Raw genomic sequence first — 21,805 nt, forward strand, 5'->3', positions numbered from 1 at the left:
AGCACTGCCCTGAGGCCCCATGTCATAGATAACGCAGCTGTTGGATTCACACACTGATGTTTGCCCTACCTTCACTGCAGAATAGAAGCTTGCATTGTAAATAGGGCTGTCACTTGACTGTGACCGAACTCCCTTGGGAGAGAGGTGAGAACTGTGCTAAGTGACTGTAACCCACTTGAATCAGCAGGGGATGATGGCTGCTGTTGCAGCTACGCTGTTATGTGTTGTCACCATGCTGTAGTGAATTCTAACTTTCTTGTTGCAGTTGTGGAAGCTCAGGAGGCCACCAGTTCCTACCTTGCTTTTTCAGGTAGGTTTCAGTAGCTGTACCACAACACTCGGCTTGAAGAAACTGTCTAAGACTAAATAGATTCAAGGGGATAGGATACTTCTTACTAAAATGCTGAGGTTTTCTTCCTAGTTTTCCTTTCCTGTCATGTCTTAACGGTTCATTTGTTTTCTTACTGTTCTCTCATCTGTAAAATAAGGATAGCAGAGTAAGCCACATCAGCGTTAAATTGGACTGAAATTTAAATTACCTTGAGTGTAGTGTATACAGCATTTGTCAGTGATTTAGGAGAACTGGATTCAGGTCCTTGTTCTGGCCAAACTGGGACATGTATGCTCTTCTGTGTGAGGTAACGGGACACTTCTGCTTTTGACAATTCTAGCACCTGTCCAAGCTGTTCTGCAAAAAGTTGTGATTGTTATAAAATGACGCTTTGCAACAAAAAATATGTTGCCAGACTTCCTGACCTGCTGTAGCCAGGCATCTAGGGTTTTGCTTTTACTTGCCTTAGGAGAAGATTGCTTGCTTCCTACAGGAAAGCCAGTACCTCAAATGGCAAGGCGAAAGCATTGAACTTCCTATTGTCTGTTGTGTTCTCGCTGCCTGTGGGAGTGAGGGATGAATAAAGGTTGTGAGCCACTTTAGTCTGTGCCTCTGTAACAGAAATGACTGAGCCAGTTCAAGTGATGCTGCTGTTTGTGTAGTCTTCCCACATATCTGTCTTTCTGAAAACATCACTCATCTGCAGTGAAATTCCTTGTTAATGTTGGAGGAAATGAGAACATGAGACTGCAACGCAATGATATGCAGATAATGGGAGCTCCACTGTGGAGGGCTGAAACGCTGAGAATTCCTGCCTCCAGTTTTTCTAGCTTTGAAGTTAGTTTTCTAGAAGTCAGCCTTGCTATGGTGCCAGCTTAATCCTGATAGCTGGTTTCTTACTCTTAGAAGGCCTTTCCTAGCTTCTTTCTGCTTCCCTCCTCTCTTCCTTCTCTGAAACAGCCACAATGCAACTGTAAATGACACTGACACTGGACACAGGTGTTGGGAGGGAGGCAGATGAAGAGAAAGAACATAAAGGGCTCTCGGTGCTGCTTCATAACTGTGTTTTACCCTGGTAAGTAGTGTGGGTGAAATTCTTTGGCAGTGATTGTAGTTGGAGACGGTGTCACCCAGTGCTCAGGTTACTCCCTGGCTGGGGTGTGGAGTCTTCCAGCTCCCACTGGGTAAACTTGCAGTGCCTTACCTCCAGCATATGTTGGCCTCCAGGCAGCTTGTCCTCTTTGCGAGACACAGCTCTCTTACTAGTGTAACTCAGAGAAAAAACACTCTGCTATTTTTTTTCTTCGTCTGAGATGGTAAAAACTGTTCTTTGCTTTCTGTTTAATGAGCTTTGGTCTGAGGAAATTGAGGAGCCAACTTTCAGTGCTCTTTGTCCTTTTTAGATGCAAGGGAGCTGCTGTTGCAGGGACTCCCTGCTCGCATTCTTAGGTTCAATATATTTTGGAATTAGATGGGTATGCCACGATAGTGTCTTCCCTTCTCCCTTTTATGTCCTTCACAGACATCTGCAACACTTCCAGGGAGGACAGGGAGCCCTTTATGTGTTTCAGATGTGTGAAATTGCTGTGTGTTCATTTTGTTTTTGCAACACCTGTTATAAGGAGTGTGGAGCCTCTAGGGATTTGCAGCCTGCTGTTTGAAAACCATTCTTTGACAGTGTGCAGGAACACATAGCTGAAAGGTGAGGGCCGATGAAATGGGTAGCATCCCAGATTTTATCAATTTATGCTGCTGTGGAACTATGTTCTAAGCACTGAATAAAGGACTTCACCCCTAATTTTAAGGGAGTGACAGTAACATACGCTAGCCAGAGATCAAGTCTTGCTCTTAAACAGGCTGGAATAAGTAGGCATGTACTCCACACTCAGTGTTTTTTTCCTTTGGCTGGGTGCCATTTATCACTCAGATAATATAAATAAATACCTGTGCATACTTAAAACATCAGCTTTCTTTTGAGTGCTATTGACCACATTTCACCAGAACAACTCCTAGATCACAACGCTTAGGAATATAGCAGATAAGTCTAGCATATTATAATACAGCTCTTGAGACCCAGAGGCTTGATATTCTGGTTCAGTTTGGATAGGCAACAAATTCAGAGGCTTATCTGAACCTAGGGAATGGGAATCAAAAGCATGTGAACGTTGGCTTTCCTGGGAGGCTTCTGAAACTTTTGCTGCTATGCTTAGCTCGAACTCAGAATATTTGCCTTTGTTTCAGCACTGTGTTCCTATCCCAGCCTGAAATCAGAAGCATAAGACAGGCAAAAATAAAAGTGACTGAGTGTGTGTGTGTGTGTGTGTGTTGATTAAAGCCTGACCTTTTGGTTCTTTCAGTATCAGAAGATTCAGGGTGTTTACATATGTCTTTTTACACATCTGCTCTTTCGAATTGGAATCAACATTTAGATGAAACAAAGCTGACTTGAATACTTGCCCAAACTGTGAAGTTCTTAGGTTCTGAGATTTGATGAAGTGTGGTTCAGTTCTCTTTAATGTTTGTGCAGCTCTGTGCTGTCTAGTTGCAGCTGGGATCAATAGTGAAGGTGCCAAAATAAAGCTGGAGTAGCTGTTTTTGGGCTTTTCCAAGTCTGACAAAATAAGAAAGTGAGAGGGCCTGTTGTTAACGGATGTTTTCTTACCTCATGGTGTAATAATCTGCCTTAAAGGAATACAGTGGTCAAGATCAGTACAAAGAATCTTTTTTCTTCCAATGCTTTTGGGAAGCTCTGTGAGGATAGTCAGTGGGCTTTATTTGAATTATTTATCTGTCTTGGAGGTATTGGGCCCTTTGAATAAATTGCTGAGAAAGGCATACATTAAGAAGTTTGTTTGTTTGTTTTCTGATGACAAACTGAAGTAGCTTAGGGATTTGGTCTGCTTTGGAAGAGGTCACCCTTTGTGGCTGCCAAAGGAAGTTCCTGCTCTTAAAGATGCTGCTCAGGAGAAACCTAAATAGTAATTATTGTTATTTGAGAAATGTATATTTCTGCACTGCTAGAATATTTGTCATGGCTCCTTGAGAAAAGGGAATGCCTTAAAAGCCTCAAAAGTAAAGTACCATTTCTCTAAGTTAAATTATAATAGTATTCCCTTATTAGGTGGGAGGCTGATATTTTTAAAAGCCCAGAAGAACTTAGAATTAAAAAAGAATTTTCAGCTTTTTCATTGGCTTTCTCCTGGACTGTAAGCAGACTGAATTTCTGCTGGCAGTGTTTTTAGCAGAGTTATCCAGAGTGCTGTGTTGGGAAGGTGGGTTTGTGTGTAGATTCTTTGGACTGAAATCATTGAAATACATCATAGAATTCTGTATTCTACCAGTTTCTAGATCTGGCTAAACAGTGCCTAAAGTGTGCAAATAAACTGTCATGGCCTTATCTTGAATGAACCAAACATTTCTCCTTTGCAAGAATTGCGTACTGTAGTGTCAGCTTTGTCAGGGAAGACACAGAGAATCCAAAACTACTATGTCTTGTGGGTACTTCAAACCTTTTGTCATCGGCTGAAGCTGATATTCCCCATGCTTTAATTTTATGAGCTAGCTAGATGGAGGATGGGATGGTTCCACTTGAAAAGACTGGCAGTGCAGCTAAATATGCAGACTTTATATCCTGCCATTTTCCCCTGCACAACTTTGTGTTGGCCACTGTGCTGATATGTAGGGAATGGAAGAATAGTTAGTGTCTTGCTGCAGTTGTGGAGGTAGGAAGCTGGGTTTATGCTAAAGATTCATTGGATTATTTTATTTTTTTCTTTTAAGTTAGCCTAGCTGTGAAATGGTCTACTGAGGCTTGGAACTTGGAGACTAGTTCAGTGTTCTTGGTTGGAGGTTGGTGCAAGTAAGCAAATTAGGTTTGATATTACTGTTGATACTAAATACAATGATTTAGAAAGGTATTGTGATGTTGAGCACAATGGGAGGCGGGAACCTCTATATTTCTTACTGTTCTCTGTAGCACATTTTTTATTTTCTATTCAAAAAGAATATGAACTTTGTCAGGTAGAGCCAGAAATACAGATTCAGTATTAAGCAGCCAGATTTTGCCAAAATCTTCAATTTTCTCACTCCAGGTCCAGGACCTTGGCCTTTCTATAGCTCTGCGAGTCTCAGCTTGAATTATTTTGCTGGATTAATATTATGGATGCTCTGACTCTCAAATCTGAGTCTTGCAGTATGTTGGTTTGGTGCTCTTCTCTAATGTTGTTCTTCCCATACAGTATCTCTTCAAAGATGGGGACTAATTAAGGGATTTATGAAGTTTTATTGCAATCTGTAAGCCCTTTGAAGACAATATATTTAACAAACTGCATGTACTGCTTAGCTCAAGCAGGACTGCTCATTTATGTATCCTAAGATGCTGACGTGAAGGAATATCTGGACACGCGCAGGAGGTACAGCAAGTTGCTATAGCTCGCTCAGGAGTGAGCTCTAGGCAAGACTGGTGGTCTTCTGGGCTTGATGCTTATTTTTCAGACATGGCGAAGTGAGTGTTTGGCTGAACCATGTGAATATCTGACCTGATTACGCCAGCGGTGTTGGAAGCCTGTTCTTGAAAGCAGAACTTGGCACTGCTTACTACCGCTGCACCACACTGGCTTTATGTGCTCTCGCTCTTGGCGCTGAGTTTCTACTCCTGGAAATAGGGTGGAATAATGCTGGGCAGCAAATCTTTTACAACCTAGTAAATTTTGGAGGTGGAAAGGTCTTTTAAGTGGCTGATTGAACTTGTCTGGAAAGGTTATGAAATTCTGCTTGGGGCTAGAGCTAAATAATTAGCTTGGGTGTCCCCTCTGCTCCCTGGCTCACTCATGTTTTGGGGCAAAAAATCAGAATTCCTTCAGACTAAACAAAACTCTCTAACCTCTTGATTTAGTATCTCCCCCCCTTTCCTAAAGCAAAAATTTGTCTACACAAACAGTAATTACAAAAGCTTTTGGAACTGCCATAGTTAGACTCTCTGCCCCTATTCCCCAAATTCACTTGATTCTATTTAGAGGAGTTTACTGGCAAAGATAAACTCACTTCACACTGTGGAGAATATTCGTTTCTTAATAGAACATGGAGCAGAAGTGGAGTGGTGCTAGTTGCATATATTTTGCCTTCTCAAGATTAGCCCCGAGCAATTATCTGACTACAGCCTGTGCCAAAAAACCACAACAGAACAATTTTAGCAGTGCCAACGAAAACTCCAGAATGTGTTGCACTCAAGAGTGTAATTTTAGATTCTGTTTTCAAGTTGTATTTCTGTGACATCACTGACTTTAGGAAAAAAAACCCAGGGCTTGCTTTGCAAACGGGATGGAGCTTAATGATTTGGCAGCTTTCTGTACGCAGAGAGGCAAATGTTCATCGCTTAAAGCCCCTATATAACAACAGGCTTTGTTTCCTATCAGAAGTTGAAAGTAATAAGAAAAAGTTAAGACTCATAGGGAAAGGGAGCTGGTGAGGCATTCATCCGCTGCCCTTGGAGCAGAGATGCTCGCATCACCTATATGAAAATCTGAGCTGTGCAAAGACTTGTTTGGGGAGCAAGGGCAATACTGGCTAAGTTTTGTGTGTAGAGATGGCCTGGGTAAGATTTGGGTGCTCAGAAATAGTTGCTTCTGCGTGTGCTCCCTGTGGTCTATGTTCACCACATAGACGTGTCTGAATCCACTCTGAGGATGGGAAGGCTCTGCTGCTGGCCCCCTGCTGCCTTCTTGGGCTCTGGCATTTCAATGTGGCCTGTTTGATATCAGCTTGAGGGATTTGGATGTAGTGGTGACACCCCCAAGCATACTTATCTCAGAGCTCTACTGTCAGAAGTTTCCAATTTCTTAACTTTTCAGGAGTTCCCTGTTGATTGCAGGCCTGGCAGGGACTCCGAGAAGCTGTCTGGTCCTTCTTCCCAGCCTGTATTAGGGTCATTTCCACTTGAATGATGCATGTCAAATCTGTTCCTACAGACCTCTGAAGCTGAGATGCCACAGTCTCTCCTATTCATAAACTTTGTTCTTTCTGTTAGGAAGGTTTTTCTTCATTCTAATGCAAATTTTCCTTTCTGCTATTTTAAGCCTGTTGCTTCTTTGTTCTACACAGGCTCTGCAGATAGAATAAGGACTCCTTTCTAGCCTACACAAGGCCATTTTGCATTTTACCCTTACTAGACCTTCCCCTTCCCCTGCCCATCCTAGCCCCTGCCCATCCCAGCCCTCTCCTGAGACTGAACAGTCTGTGTGCTTCCCCTTGCCTTCCCCCCACCTTCTTTTTTGCAAGCAGCTATTTTATAACTCTCTTCACAGCATCTGCACCAGATGCTTCTGGGTAAATTGAAAGTGAATTAAAGGAAACATTGTTTGTATAAGCCTTTTTTATTCTAGAAGGCTCAGTAGGCTATGTGGGTGCCTTCAGGGGGTCTCAGATCTTATCTGGTTTCTTGGTTTGGGTAATTCTCGACACGATCTCTAGTTGCACCATGATACTCCTTCCACCTTGTTCAGGTTTCATTGATAGCACCTCCTTATATGTGCCTCTGAACTCTCCAGAGCGTTTCCCTTTGAAAACCTTTGTCTTAGGTAAACCCTTACTGAAGGGAAACAAGTTCTTTTCTTGCTGTAGCGTGAGCTGTGCTGCAACCTTTTCTTTGCTCTGTGCACCCCCATCATGCACAAGTGTGAAACTGGTCACATTAACTACTTTGAATCATTTGTGGCTTGAAGAAGTGATGGCACCAACTCTGGCAGCTGGTTGATTCAGCATACTCTGAGATATTTAACAAGTTTGTGTGTAATTCGACTGATTTTTTTTTACAAACTTCTTTCAGAATTAGCTTCAGTGACCTCAGTGGAGTTACTTCCAGTGTATAGTGGTGCATCTGGCACAGTATGGAGGTTCTGTTGCTCAACAGCAGTCCTGCTTGGCAAGCTTGGGCACAGCAAATAATATCTGAATGAGTAGGCTCATTGTTTGCAGGAGTGGTTAGGCATAGGCATCAGGTTGTCTCTGGGGTGTGTGAACTAATAGTTCTGTTCCAGAAAAACACGTGAAACTCCCGCTCATTTCCATGGAAGTGAATAATTTGCTGTGAGCCTAAACTCTATCAGGGAGGGGCTATGTCTTCCCCTGAATGTGTGTGATGTCCAAAAATCTTGGGCGCTGCTGTAAAATAAATAGTAGATCCTCATAGTCTCATCAGCTTGTAGACTCCCTTGGGGAACTCTCATTCTTCTGTGAATATGAGCTTTGTGGGAGAAGTCTGATGCTACATGAGCATGTGAGAACTTCCTTCCCAACTGGCATGAAAAGGCTATAAATCTGTGGAGACACGAGCCCTTCCCCCCCTCTCTGTTCTTATAAAATTAATGGGTGTTCAGTTAAGCCAAAACAAAGAGTGGTTTCCCTCAGGCAAAATTGTTTTTAAAAAAAAATGAGAGGAAGGAGAAGGAAAAAAGCATTTTACCATACAAATAGAAAACCTTGTTTAAATCCATATGTAATAAAGCAGTAAATGTCTTAAGAAAAGAAATTGTATCTTTTGCTCTGCTTTGGACTTCCTGCTTCTTGGGAGTAGGTGTTGAAAAATAAACAAGGGCTAATGGTAATTGAGTTTAAGGATGACCTTGGCCTGTATGGTGATTTGCATGACCCTGGATGGTTTCCAGGTTTGATAATGGAAGCTTTCAAACTCTGTCCCTCTCTGACAGAGGTCAACTGCTTCAGTTTGACTGCAGATTTCTCTCTCCTTGCTTTCTAATTCTGTGCTGAAGTAACATTTTATGGGATAGAAGCAGAGAGTTTCTTTGGACAAAGTGGTGGCAAGTGCCAACATGGCAGTGACTATTTAATTTTTTGTCTAATTCTGAAGAAGCTGATTGGGGGGGGGGGAGGGGAAACTACCTGGCTGGCTACCTGATCTGTGCCTGCCTGGCAGTGGGGAACAGGGATCATCTGGAAAAGACTGGAGGTTACAAAAACCAGGCTGGCTTTAAATGCTTTTACTAAATTCAGGAGGAGAAACTATATGAAAAAATCCTTCCTTTTCCCTGTACCTGGCTTTATATCTCTTGGAGTCTCGGAAGTGAGCAAAAGACATACTTCTCACTTGTCAAAACCAAATGAGGCTGGTAGCCCACAAAACAGGAAAGCAGAAAAATATTTCAAGTTTTTTATTTGCTTAGCAAACTAGTCAATGATGGATGCTTCTGACTTTGGCAGCAATGCAGTTAAGAGATCTGGTGAATGTCTGTAGATGTTGCTACAAAATCCCTAGCTGTGGAAGGAAGAATAATTCCAAATGGCTGATGGGACTTTTGGGTTGTCCTTAGAGTGATGATGAAAAGAGAAATCGGTGAATAATCTTAACCATTTGTACAAACAAAGCCTAAAACAGAATACAGCTTTCACTGGTGGCTGAGATGCAAAATCCCTGCAGGTTCTTCTGGATTCTCAAATGATATGGGTTAAGCCATTTTTTTTTTGTTGTGGATTTGTGTTTAATGTTGCAAAGAGTTCAAGTCTTGCAGTTTTTTCTTTTTAGATAGATTTGGAATATTCAAGTCCAAACGGATGTTCTGATTGAAGATGTATTTATTATTTTGGATGTGCAAGGTAATGGCTTCCAGGGCTCTAATTAATGCGTAATAGTTTATGGCAATGTAAAGGTATAGGCAATTTCATAATAGTAGAGAGGTAGCTTTAGGAAGGGGGGAACATGGTCTATGAGGAGATAATTACACTCACAGGATCAGAGGCACAGCTGCATTTTATGCTTGGTAATGCCCTGGAGATGAGGAGTTCTGTTATCAAGAGATAATCTCATGTGCCTCATTGCCCAACAAGGGTTGGGGATGTGGTGGAAATAGCTCTTCAGGAGGCTAGTTCCCCTGAAAAGGGTCCTTTTGGGAGTGTTTGGGAACTTGAAACAGCTTTTTACTGTATAGTAAAGCAGGTGGTGCCCAAGAGGTTTGGCTAACAGTGATATTGTCATAACTGTTCTTTAGAAATCCTGAGGCATGTACTGGTTTACCAAAGGGGAATAAATATTGCCTGCTAGATGGATTAAGCCTGCTCTGTGGCTCCAGAATATGACTGCCTTTAGGTGTAGCCAAAGCAAGCAGCTGCTTCAAGTAGCAGATGACTAGGTGGCAAAATCAGTTTGGAGGGGGAGGTGTCTCAGCCCTGGAAAGCACGGCCTGTGAACCTGCTGCTCCTGATCAAGGAAGCTACTATGTGGGTGGAATGACCTTGCTGTGAGGAGCTGCTTAGTCTAGTGCCTTTTCTCCCTTGGTCTAGCCTTCTCCCTCTTCCCTTTGCTTGCAACAAGCGAGGCCAGGCTATTGTCCTTGGAGCAAGCCAGTTCTGTTTTAGTTGTGATTGCCCTTGAGCTGTCTCCACTGAGAAATCTTCTCTAGGCACTCTGTGTGTGGCACTGGGTATTCTCATTCTCTGTCTCTGACTTGATCTACAGCTACTCTCCTAAACGTAGCTCACAGCAGGAAGTAGTTGCTGAAAGCAATGTGATATGGCAAGTGTTTCACTTCTGCTGTCTGTTAATAGCAGGGTAAAGAAGATTTAAGACTTTTGCTGTTTGACTAGAACTATGGGATTCCACACCTTAAGGCACCGATCCTCTGGGATCCCAAATGTGTTAATGCTCATTTACAGAAAAGTCAATTGGCACACTGCAACTGTGCTTTGATCCTACAGCAAGGACTTATCAACTAAATGACTGCAACGGAACTAGTGTCCCTAGACGTAGGCTCAGCATATGTTTGTGTAGGGCAAAGGCAGATATCTGAAAGCATTCTTCAGCATTTTATTGTTTAGATTAAAAAGAGAGGAGATGTTACATACTGCTTTTGGAAGAAAACACAACCCCCCAAACATCCCCCACCCTCAGTCTGTAACCCAAGGTTCTTGGAGCCTGTTGCATGTTCCCTTTCTTACATGTTCTGTCTCCTCTATCCTGGAAGAGGAAGCAAGAGGAGTAAGGCTGGCTGCCTTGTTTTTCTTTTTTGCTGTTATCTTGCAGTAAGTTTTTTTTGTGCTAGCCTACAGACAGAGAGAAGAGCTGGGTGGGTGGTAATGAAACAGTCATCACTTAAAACTATTTGTTGATAATGAGTCACTCTTTGTGGAGTCCCAATCTGCTCTCCCTTCTGTCAAATATTCAAAGTACAGCAAATCTGCTTGCTTTGCTGCTGAAAGTTTTTTTTTGTGTGTGTTTTTTTTTCCCCCCAGGGGATGGATTCTAGCAGGAGATTTTGGTGGGGAAGAGGGGGAAATAATCAAGAGATGCCTTTGCGTGTCAAACTTGAGTGTGAACCTCATGGCAGCTTGAAGGAGGAGCTGAGAGCGTTATCTGCAGTCTATAGGCTGGATACTCAGTAGTTGGCGTGAGCCTCACTGAATCCCCATCGCCTGCGCTCCTCAAATGAAAGTGGTGTCTAATGTAAAACCTTTAGGTTGGGTGCTGAGATACGGGGCTTTCCCCAGCAGATAGGATGATATTAGAGCTTCCCAAGGGATGAAGCAGGCTCTTCATTTACTGGAGTGCTCAGACCTAGAGCCTGGTGGGGAAGAACTCTGATGTTGAGGAGTTTCTGTACATTGCCTAGGGCAATAATGCCCTGAGCCTAACTTAGTTGAATTGATTTCCATCTTCTTGGCTTTTTAATCTTCATTTGCCAAGAAGAAACCTGGAAACTGCTGCAACATCCAGCAATCTGTTATGTGTGCTCATGCCTACTAGTTACGTAGTTGCTCTCCAAGCATCTATTTTTTGAGCTGAATAGGTGCTTGACATTCCCTGATAAGCAGTCAATTGAAAAGAAGCTAAATAGGCACTTCCTACTGGAGAATGAAATAGCCAGCAAAAGCTGCTAGCAGTGAAAGCGTGCAGAAGCTCCCAGAAGAAGTCTTCTGGAGAAGAGGCCTGGAAATTGCTGTGACAACTGCTGTATCGGTTAGCTGCCACAGTTTGCTGCAGGGTATTGGAAGAATTTAGAAGTTTGTAGAAGACAAATCTAGAGACCACTCAGCATAAAGTGAAATAAGGCCTGCGTAATGGTATAGTCAGTTATGCTTCCCTTTCTCTTGCAGTTCAGACTGTAATGATTTGTAATTGATATCTTGATAAATGCCATCTGGTGTGTTAACTACTGTCTGACTTGTTAGGATGGCTGCGATGTCTTCCCCAATGAGATTCCTAAACTAATAGACCAGTACTGTAGATTTCAATAAAAACTCAATTTTCTTGTAGAAGATTTAATGGGAAATTTATTGAAGTATTGATAATAAAGAATACAATAGATATGTGTCCCAGAGTTAATATACTGGAAGACATTAGAGCATACGTTGCATGTTTATCACTGTCAAATTCAATTAAGATTTTAATTATAAGTAGAGGTGGGCATTCAAGCACAGGAAAGTGTGTGCAAGGGAAGGGCTGAAAGTTGGAGCTGAGGTGGAAAGGAGACTGGAAGGGGCCAGAGTTGAGAGAATTCAGGGAGGTTGGAGTTTTATTGCAAGAATTGTGTGGGCCTATGTAATAAATTCAGAGATGTGTATTCAAGTGATTATTTTGTCAAGTGAGCTGGGGACTGGCAGTGAACTGGATCTGTGTCACATACTGAAATAATCTCTAGAAGATCTGGACACTCTCTCCCAGTGTATGGATGAACCTTTGCTAATGCCTGTGATACACTGCTCTCAATCTGCCCTGTCGCAAATCCGGTGAAACCTTCTACCAGCATATTACAGCCTTTCAGTTTATCCTGATTCTACTCTACCCGCTTCAAACACAATAATCCTCCTTGCAGATCAGATATACAGTAATCCTCCTTTACAAGTGGGAGCACAATAGGCCTCTGCCGTCAGACATGATGTAATCCTGCAGTATCAGATAGAGAATTTTTCATACATCATATGAAACTGTCTTCTGACTTCTTGTACTGCACTGCAAATCTCTTCCTATCAGACAGCTTTCATGTCCATGCAGTGTGGTGGTTCTCTAGATCCAAGGCAATGAACTCGTTTGTTTTTGTCATGCTCTGCTGCAACTTATGTCCCTAGAAATGGTAGCAATAGGTATAGCAGGAATCTCCATGTTTTATATATACTCTTTGGCGTGGGGGGGCTCTTTCAGTCTCCTGCTTATGTAGGACTTAGTACAGTTTGGAGATGAGAAAAATTTGAGTGTTACTGGAATATTTAGGGGGGAAAAAAGCTGACTGCAGTATCTCTTGTAATTCTCCACAGCGCCTAGCTTCTGTACACTGTGCAGCTCTCTTACAGGTTGTGAAGTCTATCTCTGAGCTGTGTTGGAAACAGATGCTGCAGTGTTCTTATAGACACTGTGCAAATTGTCAGCTGTGTGGTATTAAACAGCTGCCAGCTGCACCCTCTTCTCCTCCTGGTAGCTCAGGTGTTTGCCCTGTCTTGCACAGACTGCTGTTTTATAATCCTTTTGCTGGGGATGCTACAGGAGAGAGGTGTCTTTGTATGCATGTTCTCTGTAACCTTTCTCTAATCCTTCTTGTGGGTTCTGAGTGCTGTAAATCCTCTCCTCTTTAAGTGCATACTCTGCTATTTCTTGGTTGGGTTAGGGGAGAAGGAAGATGCTGTCATGTGGAAGGAAAGCATGTATTCTATCGCTTTCTTAATCCTCCAGTCTGTTAGAAAGCAGCTACACATTCTGCCTGATTGAATACCTGCCTTGTAATTCAATCTAGGGGTTCCGCTGCCATTCATAAATAGATTACATTGCTCTGCTGCAGTGTACCACTAAGCAGGCTGCTTGACTGAATGGTGGGTTTGTGTATTCCACCAGGCAATATGAAATGAGTGGGTTTTTTTCCCTCAGCTGCTCTTATGGAAAACTGAAGGCACCAAGCAAGAAGCTGAGTCAAGGTGCAGAAGAGCTGGGACTGTCAGCCTCCTTGGCTTTAGGAGATGCATATCCAAATATTTCCATGGCTAAGACCCATATAATGCATCCTACATCAGTCAAGAGCTGGGGGGATGGAGTGCCAGGAATAGTTTGCAAGTGGGAAATGATAATGGTTGCTCAGAGATCCCACTGCTCCATTATATGACTAGGTTAGTGTGTCTTGCTGCTGTTGGGCCAGTGACAGCAGAACATCTGGGTGACCTGGCAGTCCCTGAGCCAGCACCTCTTTGCTGGTTGCGTAACGTTTGTAAGCCATGTGAGGCTCTAAGGTAGCTCTTGTCACTGAGGAGCATAAAGTGGTCCTTCAAAAGGTAATTGCATTTAGGCTGTGCTGTTAGAAGTCTCTGTATATTGATCGTGGGATGGATACTGTCTTTCTCTGCTTTGTATTTGTCCTGCTGACTAAAAGCTTAGTGACTTGTGCTTCCACACAAATGACTGCACTGTGCAACATGGTTTGGCTTTGATACTTTTAGTTTCTGCATTGGACAATGCAGAATCTCTCAGCACTGACTGGCACTGTTTTGGTAACATCAGCACAAGTTTTCTGGGCTCGGAGGCCAGAGAATGGTTGGCTTCTTGCGTACTGAAGACCCCTTCAGATAGCATACTGTTAGTGAGCCCTTTGAGAGGCTGAAATGAACTCTACTTGTAAAGTGGGTGTCTCTTGTTCTGCAGCCAAAGAAAAGACTGAAGTTCAGAGTTCTTTGGCAATAATCAGTCAGTGTTTTTTATTTAAAAAAAAAAAAAAAATCCTACTCCTCACTATTGTTGCTAGGATAAGAACCATGGGATGTTTGCTTGTGGGTTCCTCCCTCATTCAGAGGGTCTAAAGCTGTTCTAGGTTCATGGCACAATGGAGGTGGGGGACCTTACAGGTGGAATTGGTTTCCCTGTTGGTTACAGAGTACTAACTTGATCCTCCCCAATGTTTGCTCTTCCTGAGTTGTGAGTTGTGAAGTGTGTGGTGACCTTTACTTGAGGAGAAGCTTGATGGTTCCATCTCAGAAAAAGCCTTCTTAGGCACCTCTTTGAACAGAGTGAACTGATCTTGCCACAGTGTTATTCCCCTCTGCTTTTTATTTTCATTAAATGCTATATATTCACATGAAGGTGCTAAAATAAATCACATGCAGAAGCACCTTTTAAAATTTGTCAGCTGTGGGATTTTCCCTCCCCAGACCTTTGCCTCTTAGGACCATAAATGGCTTCTGAAAGCAGGGGAAAGCCATTATTAATTAGACGGCATAATGAACTCATTTGGCTTTCTTCCCAGCTTCCAAAAACAGCACCAGGCTAGATACTGTTGTCTCACTGTAATTATGTTTATATGGAAAGTTAATTTTTGTTTTCATAAATTGGTTTGAGGCTTCAAGAAGCCATTTGGAGATAATTAACTTTGCCCACACAGACCTATATAAGGGCATTTATTTACAAGGTAGCGCTTGGTGCTGGAACATGGACGTACGTTCCTGGGTTCATCTGGAACTATTCAGTTAGCAGCTCCATGCAGCCATTTCCAGATTAGATTCCCTTTTCTTTGATATTTGCTTTCTGTTGTTGTCCACATAGTTCTGCAGTTGTGCAGCCTGGTAACACCACTTGAGGTGGACCTGTGGTTTCTAGCTGTGATATAAGCAAATTGCAATCCAAATAATTCAAATACTGCGAAAATTAGAGCTAGAATGGTGAACTCTCTTAACATGAACAATAAACATGATAGTCCCAAATGGCTGAGGTCTATAAGGGCCAAGACCAGGCTTCAAAAAATAAGTAGCTGTTGAGGAAAAAGCATCTTTCATCTCTCTTTCACACAGTCATGACAGAGAACAAGCAACAGTCATTTTAATGAACCTTCAACAGCAGGGCACACAGACTATTCCAGAAATAACTTATTTTTTCAGTCACAGGCGTGTGTCTTTAGGTTCCTGGCCTGTTCAGTGAAGTCATCATTCAAATCAATTCATTAATGAGCCAATTTATTATGCATGGAGATCCATTAGACAGCTATGTAATAACCTCAGGATGCAGAGCCCTGGTCTTTACACATGGCTACTCAAGAACAATAGAGAGAGGAAAAAGCCAGATCTCTTTAACAGCTCTAAACCTGTTTGGAAGCTTGTTTGACCCCTTTAAATTGCAGGGGAATGCATCAGGAGCACTGGGTCCTGTTTAATAAAGCAGATGATGGCCTGGCTGAGTGAAGCAATTTGTGTAGGTCACTACCTATTTTTAAAGAAGCCAGTGCTATTTTTTAAAGCTACGGAGTTCTTGTTTTAGTGCACTGCAAGTTTTCTTCCTAAAAAGAATTTGTTCCTTGAAGACCTAAAAATATACCAATTCTGCACTGCATGCTTCAATACCATTAACAAAGCTACATTAGAAGGCCTTTAGGCTAGATTGGCATAAAGTGTCTCTCTTTTTTTGCTAGGAAAGAAAATTAATGGTATTTAGACTTCATAGTTCTGGGTCTACAGGCAATTCTGTCCGTTCTAGTCTGTCTTGCTTGTAATGAAGAACGACTCTTCCCAACCCTTGCAGAATACCAGTGTCCATCCTGTAGCCAGACTGCCAGCAAGCTCATAAATTCCAGCTTTGCCTACTTGAGTCTTTACATTCCTGTCTCCTGAGCAAATCCCCAGGGTTAGTGTTCTGTAAGTTTTATCTGGTGTTTCAGTCTGGATCAGGAAGCTTCTGCAGGTCAAAGGTCAGCATGTTGGAACGACAGTCCTGGATGAGATCAGGAAAAGAGAAGAAAAAAAAAAAAAAACTTCCAGAGGATGTTTGTAATGTCTCATCTGCAATTCTTCTTGCTGTAAAAAGAAGAGACAGGGTGAAGTGTTAGCAGAGGTTGCGTATTTCTGAAATTTATCATTTTTCCTTTTCTTGCCTGTTATTCAGAAGCAGAGTTGTCAGTTTAATTCCCTATATGCTAGTGCACTTGCTGGCAGTGGACATTTCAGTTAGTTGGGGTTCAGCTGCTTTTAATTTTCTTCTAAGATTTTAAGAAAGAAGGGGATGGTTCCACAGAGGAAACTTACCACTGCCCTTGTATTAATAGGTGTCACCTTCATATTAATAGGTGTTCAGAGATGTCCTGGAAGTAAAGGGAACCTCTAGCTTTGTGCTAGGAAGGTAGATGGGATGGAGAATTGGTGCTGCACCAGCAAAACCTGGGTGACTTTCCTAGTTATGTGGACAATGCCATTTTTAATATTTTCAATATGTAAAAATTATCACTAAATAGCCAAAACCTTTGCCAAATGAAATGAGAGAGTTGTATCTTAAATCATTATGCAGCTATATTAAAAATGTGATGAGGGGTGCTAGATGAGCATCAGTGTTTTTAGGTGTGGAGGAGAAAGAATCATGGCCTGATTTGAACTGAAGGAGGTTAATGTGGCTTTTCAGTGAGGCTTGCAGTTGGGAGAGCACTATATCTTTGTCGCTTAGCCCTAAGCGCTAAGGTGTTAATCCTTAACTCTGTCAAATGCTCCTGTAGGGTCGTATGCAGGCTTGGACAGAAATTCAGCCTGCAATTTAAACCGGCGGTAAGTAACTCTCTGGTGCTCCGGATCTGTGTGGTATGTTGGCTCCCCAGAGCTCTGCTTTCTCTCCTGCTGCACAAACAGAGCTGCGTTCCAGGAGGCTCCATGTGGCCTGCGGGGAGGAGGCAGTGGCTGTCTCTGCAGCCAGACATGTTTGCAGATTGTTCCCAGAGCTCTGTTTCCAGAGCTAAATTCCAGTTCATAACATAGGCATTTGAATGTCTCCAGGTTTTCCTATTTTTAGTTGTTGCCTCTAGTGAGGTTGCAACATGGGCTAAGCCACTGGCTTTCCTCATAGTATGCTTTTTATGTTCACACCAGTGTTTCTCGGAATGAAGCATCAAGGGATGTTAAGAGGCAGTTCCTGAGGAAATGGCTGATATCTCTGGCTGCCCTAAGGTAATTGTGGTGAATGCTTCATGTGTCTGAGGCGTGTCAGCTGCTTAGGGGACTTCTGGGGTGGGATCAGTGGTTTAGTGCCCTCTGCTTCTCCTGCTTGTATATCTAGTGCAGATCTGGTGATTGGTGATTGTCCTGCTGGTCATCTCTGGGCGGGCTGTCTCATGTGGCCTTGTGAACACATGCCTAGAGGGTAGTGTGTGAGGTGCTGTAATTGATGGAGTTTGCCCAGCTAGATAAAACACTACAGTGGATGTGACACATGTGAGCTGGCGGTCATGTACTGGACTGATGGCATTCACTGATGAGGCAACTTTACTGTTTCTTGCTTTGCTTGCTCAGTATTTGAGCCAAACAGGTATATTTGTCCCTCCTTAGTCCGAAGTACACCGGCAATCCTGATGACTAGAATAAGACTACTTGTGTTTAGTTCACTGGATCAGGGCCTGAGTGTCCACTCTGCTTTCCTGTGTCAGAAAGTAACTTTAGGAGTTTGCTGACAGAACTCAAAAAATCATGTAATGGCTGTCTAATCCTGTCCCTTCAGTCTGGCTCTCTTCTTCAGTTCTGTACTGGGATTAACCAGCACAGAAGCGCTGGGCTGAGAGACCAATTGAGAGACATTGCAGTTCAAGCCTATAAACTGCAACAGCAAATGAAGTGGAACTTCTTTTAGGATGCCCACGCTTGAGACACCAGGTGGTAAAATGGGTTGAGTATGAATGTGCGCTGAAGACATAAAGCAGTAATGTTAAAACAAAGCAGCTGTTTCTCAGGCAGGGAAGAAGAACAGTGAATTCAAAGGGCTGCTCCTTCTTCCATCTGCTGAGCTCTCCCAAATGACAGGCAAAGGGTTTGCCCTTCATCTCCCTAGTTATTTGCCTCCATGTTTTATGGAGACTGTTTATTGTGCACTACAGACTTCTCCATAGCTATGTTCCCATGCCAACCATCCTGCAATATGGTGTACATGCTCTGTGAAACACAGCAGCTTTAATCCTCAACCTTTGGATCTCTCCTGCCTGTCAGGCCAAGTCTCCAAAGAGGAACCCTGCTGCTCACAAAGTGGAGCTCCGGGTTGCAGTTAATTGGGCTTCATCATTAGGGGAAATTCATTTTGTCCACTGGGACTGTGAGGGGAGTGGGTTTTTAATAGCAAATATCTACAGTGTGTATTGGTTGTCCTCAGGTTAAAAGAAAAAAAGCAAACTTTCAGCAGAGAAGAAGTGCACCTAATTACTTGCCTTTGGCAAAATGGCTGCCCTGCTCTTTAGAATATGTATTTATTTCCTGTAAGAACCAGCTCATTAACTCTATTGCTCACACAGCTAATCAACACCATAATTAATAATTATTTATATGGCACCCATGGCAGAGGGCTGTGGATCATACAACAAAACATCATTTTCTTATGATCGCTCTAGCATTTCTAACTGCCTCTTGTCTTTTTTTGCCAGTTCTAGACTTTCTTTTGCCTTTCATGCTAATTTCTAATGGATGGCACAGACTTTCATTTGACTTTTTACCAATGTTTCCCTCTTCTCTTTTAGAAACTTCTCTTAAGTTCCACTTTGCCCACAAAGAATTTAGAGTGCCAAGACCCTGTCACCACGCAGAGCTCAATTGCTACTGGCATGAACAGTCACAGCTCCTTTGACTTCAAATGCATCTGGTTATTGTGAATTGTTACCCGTCAAGTGTCAAAAAGCAGGATTTTCTTGCTTAAGAGCTTCTGGTGTTCTGCAAGTTGCCAGGTCAAAATAGTTTTTTTGTGATCTAGCATGTTTGGGCTATACCTAGGAAATCCATCCTAGTGAGGATTTTTGAGTGCTGTTCAGACGTTGTTCCTAGAGTGGGATTTTATCTAAGGCATGTCTTCACACAAAGCTAACCTCCTACTCGGTTTCTCTAGTGTGTTTTGACTTGCGTTGTACAAGATGGTTATGATACTCGGGGCTATAGGCTGACCCACAGGGCAGCTTTCATTGAGTTTTGCCAATGTGAATTTTTGCAGCTTTTGGCGTCAGGACATACATCAGAAATCCTAGAGTTGGGTCCCATAAAGCCACTGGACACCTCCTGCTCTGTAGTGCCATTAGCCTATGATGCGTCTTCCTCTGCTCACCTCCATGCTCATGCCCTGCAGTCTGACATGGCAGACCTGTGATGATCTTATGCTGATCCCAGTCAGCACTCCCTGTGTGTGTGAGATCAGAGTATTGATGGGAGCACGATCAAGTAAGCCTCTTACCTTGCCCATCCCAAGGTAGCTGTCAGCTGAACGCTTGGGGAAAGCCTGATGCTAAGCAGGGTCACAGGGCTCCCTGGGAGATGGGAAGGAGAAGGTGAGATCGGATAGTGCCTTAGCAACTGGTTGTTTACAAGGAGCTGCTACTCATGCCAGCACAGAAAATCATTTCTTATGGAGTTGATTTTGGATGACTGGTCAGGTGTGGAATCATATTTGGGAGAGTCTAAGGACATGGGCCATGCTATTCTGAATGGCCAGTGAGGAGAAGAGGAAGAAGGGAGAAGGAGAAGCTAATCTCTGATTAGAGATGCTTGTTCTGTACTCCAGGAAGAGCGTACTTGCACAGAGGATTCCTGTACTGAAGGAACAGAGGAAGAGGATGCATATGAATATTCTCCTAAAAGATAGGAGGTCATGAAGCAGGTTGTTATGGGTGTGTAATGCTGCCCTCCACCAAAAGGAGAAGGAGAAGGAGAGGTGGGTCCTGCTGACTGCACTTGCCTGTTCTGGAAGGCCACTCTTGCCCTGACCTCTGTTGGGATGCCTGTTCTTGGAGTTAGGAACCAAACATGACTTCACTATTTCTGCCAACCTCAGTCTGAGGCTTGGAAACAGCTTTTGCTGGCACCATGTGTTGCTAAGCAGATGGGCTGTTGCATTTGTACCCACTGAAGTTTTTCAGAGTGGTTTTGGTGTGGCACTTCAGAAACTGTTGCCAACAGAAGGGAAAAGAATCTCGGATGTTCTTTACCACCTGCTTTTCCTCCCTCCACATGGCCCCCATGCAACAGGGAAGTACTTCCCCTTAAAATGCATTGACCAAAAAGAAAATGCAGATTTACTTGTGGGATGCAACAGGTGAGGTTCTGGTGTGGAGAAGTCTACAGAAACATCTTAGCTGGATGCCCTAACAGTGTATGAGGTGCTTGAGTCCCTGAAGGGGAAAGTTAAGCTACAAGTGGTCAATAAAGGAGACTGGTTTAAATGGTTTAAGAGTAGGAGACTGGTTTAAATGGTCTAAGAGTAGGATTTGCTTTTGGTGTTCCCTTTTTGTACAGGCTGATAATGACTGGGATTGTTTAGTTGGTTGGCAGTGCTGTAAGATTTGCTCTCCTGACCTTGCCTGCAGAGATGGATATTGAGGAGAGCTGGGCAGCGTGTATATTGTATTTTCCTTTGCTGGGTCATTTGGCTTGACTCAAGGAAACTGCTGAGTCTTCTAGCATGGTGTTTTGAAAACTGGTGAACGTGCACAGAACAGGATAAGACTTCAGTCTGTTGCTATTTTTAACATTGAGTACACGAATGGAATTGCATCTGACTTGTACGGGACCAAATGAAATGCTTGTGAATGTCTCACTGTAAGGCTTGAGTAGGAGTCTCTGGTACTTAAGATCTGAAACCTTGATGTGGGTTGTGATCTCTTATTTTAGGGAGCAGTTTACTGAGTTCTGTGTTTTGTAACAACTGGAATGTAGTATTTTTGTTTAGTTGTAAGGGGTCTGTTTGGTCTATGTTAACACAGCAGTGAAGTTGAAACATTTTTGTACTGTTCTTTCCTTTTTGGATGGAGTGAAAGAGTTGAGATAAGATCACTTTGCTGTTAGGAGACTTTTTTTTCCTTCTAAAATGTCTGAAGGAATTCTTACTGTCCCCCATCAAATTTTCACCTTCTTAGTGCCTGTGGCTCTTTTCCCCCTAATTAAAAGGATTATTCCTCTGAAAAACAGAGTTTGACAGATTGCCTAGGCCTCATCGGCAAATCTGATAAAAGTAGACTCATTTTTCTTGGTTCTGGTGAGTGATCCATCTCTCTTAACCATTGATTTTTTTTTTTTTCTCCTGTCCTTGTGTTTTGAGATTTATGGAACTAGATGTATCAAAGAGCAAACTCTGTTTCCAACCCCTTAAAAGATTAAAGTGGTTAGTATTTCACTTCTTCTGTACCTTCTTCCTCTCTTCCCCCGCCCCCTGTCACTCCCCCAGAAGTAGACTATTAGACTTTAAAAGCTGATTACATGCCTGAGCAACAGAATTCGTCTCAGGGAGCCCATGTACAAAACAGGCCGTTGTGGTTGCTTTTTTCCTGTCCTTCCACCCTTTGACATGCCTGTTAAAAATATTTTGGTAATTTGTAGGGTGACATGCCCTGAGTAGTCTTTTACTTTATTTAAAAGAAATGATCAAATCTCTGAAGAAAGACATATTGGGAAAGGTGTGGGTGAAAGAAGGACATTATCATCTCTGTTCTTGGCCCCATGGATTATTTTGGTTTTTGAGTGCCCTCTCTTGTAGATGATCTGCCCATAAGCATCTCTTGCTTTTTG

At 42.8% G+C, this 21,805-nt stretch overlaps 1 protein-coding gene across 2 annotated transcripts in view; it reads left to right on the forward strand.

The window, feature by feature from the left end:
* The first annotated feature begins 204 nt into the window (after positions 1-204).
* Positions 205-21,805, forward strand: part of GALNT9 (polypeptide N-acetylgalactosaminyltransferase 9) — a 454,657-nt gene continuing 433,056 nt past the window's right edge. For both annotated transcript variants that reach the window (XM_068911122.1, XM_068911123.1), the window contains exon 1: positions 205-310. The gene's annotated coding sequence lies outside the window, so the exon portion shown is untranslated. The remainder of the gene's footprint in view (positions 311-21,805) is intronic.

Source organism: Struthio camelus, chromosome 17 (genome assembly GCF_040807025.1).
Source record: "Struthio camelus isolate bStrCam1 chromosome 17, bStrCam1.hap1, whole genome shotgun sequence".
Classification (NCBI taxonomy): Eukaryota; Metazoa; Chordata; class Aves; order Struthioniformes; family Struthionidae; genus Struthio; species Struthio camelus.